We start from the raw sequence: 1,890 nt of genomic DNA, 5'->3' as shown, positions 1-1,890 counted from the left end.
CGCCACTGCCTATATATATGTACAGTATATATACATACTATATATGTTTTAAACTGAAAAGAAGTCACTGCACTGAAGACACGTCTTTACTCCAGATGGAAAAATATTCTCGACATAAACAGATGGTTTAAGGAAAGTGTTGTCATCATCCTTTTATTCTTTGCACAGTAACAGTTTTGTTTTTTTCATCTAACTGGTTTATGAGCCTTTTTAAAGTCAGTGTTGAATGCAGCAGCTCTTTTGCTGTTAATGTGCAGTCCTGACAAGCTAAACMTTGCACCTTTGATCTTTGTGATGTCACTGAGCTTTATCTGGACAATATTTGGCTTGCTGTCTGCTCATTGTGCTTCCATTAGTAATTGTCTGCCAGCGTTCTGCTGCTTTGTTTAAAAAGTGCTCAGGCAGCAGAGGGAGTTAGTCTATTGATAAGAGAGTGCTCAGAGGGGCAGAACAGGGTCAGCTGCTAAATCAGGAGAGTTTATCAGCAGCTCATAAAACACAGTMCCAAGATGACATCATTTATAAAGCGCCACATGCTGATTAAATGTGCCAGGTCCTCGATCAATGGATCATCAAGATTCTTTCCAATTAAAGYGCTGGCTCCGTCCTGAAGGGTTTATTCAATAGTGATGATAAAATAAGAAAGTTCATTAAAGTTGCTAATTAAATGATAAGTGCAAATTAAACACAGATCAAGTAGCTAACTGAAGTGGTAATTGTAGTTTCTGTGGACTGAAGCAGGAAGGTGCAGGGGAGTGGAGTCAACAAATCTTTCATCAGAAAGTCATAACTAACCCTGCAAAGTGTAGCACCAGACACCTACCTACCTGGAACTTTGTGATTTTAGTGCTTCCCCTTCACACAGGATGATGACCACAAAAAAACAAAAATAAATTATTCTGAACAAGAATGCTTTCTGCAGGATTTTATTGAGATCTTCAAGAGAGCATAGGAACACCGTGGAGTTTATCACAGCCACAGCAGGGTCCTGTGTGGAGCATGGAGAGTTTGATAACAGTATTTTCAGAGTTGAAAAGCTGGCATGGTGGTTCACAGTGGCTGGGATGAGAGTCAAGTCCCCTCAGTCTAAGATGAAGGTTTTCAAACAGAATTAGGTAAAATTGTCCCTTGGCGTTGGGGAAGAGTCTGTGCCTCAAGTGGAGGAGTTCAAATATCTAAAGAAGTCAGCTGAGGTGGGTCAGAATATGATTAGGATGCCTCCTGGGAAACCGCCTTGGTAGGTTTTTCAGGTATGTCACAGCAGAAGGAGACTGATGAAATGTAAAGATCTTGATTTCTGGTCATGAGGTTTGGATCCTAAACCAAAAGAATGAGATTATGGCAGAAATCAATTGAAATTAACTTCTTTTAAACAGTTGTAGATGTACCTCCAGCGATTCATTTCTGCAAGTTTCATTTAAATCTTTCCAGGGGTTAATGAAATATTTTGCTAACTCTACAGATGCACAAACAAACACACACAGGCAAAAACATCATCACCATTTTACCAGTGGTGACAGGTGATAAAAACTGTCGACTACTCTGTGTGCTGTGAGTTTGACAAATGAAATGAGAAAGGGAAGCAAAAAAAAATACTATTTCCATCTCTAATTTATACTTAGAAGTTCCTGCATTGCTTTAAATGCACAGGATTATAGGTGTGTTCTTAGCAAACCAGAGTGTACTCCAGCTCTCACATAATGACTCCTGAACCTATTGTTCTCATGACTGAACTAGAAGCACTGGGAGAGTGCAAACCTCCACCAAGACCAGTTTCCTCCATCCTGTAAGAGTTAATGCACAAAAGCAGAGATGGAAACACATTTGTTGAATAAGTTCTGACGTAGTGAACATTTAAGCAGCAGTATGATGGGATTTCTTCTCAGTGGA

This window comes from Austrofundulus limnaeus, unplaced genomic scaffold (genome assembly GCF_001266775.1).
Source record: "Austrofundulus limnaeus strain Quisiro unplaced genomic scaffold, Austrofundulus_limnaeus-1.0 Scaffold669, whole genome shotgun sequence".
In the NCBI taxonomy this organism is placed as follows: Eukaryota; Metazoa; Chordata; class Actinopteri; order Cyprinodontiformes; family Rivulidae; genus Austrofundulus; species Austrofundulus limnaeus.
Note: the sequence above shows the minus strand (reverse complement) of the source record.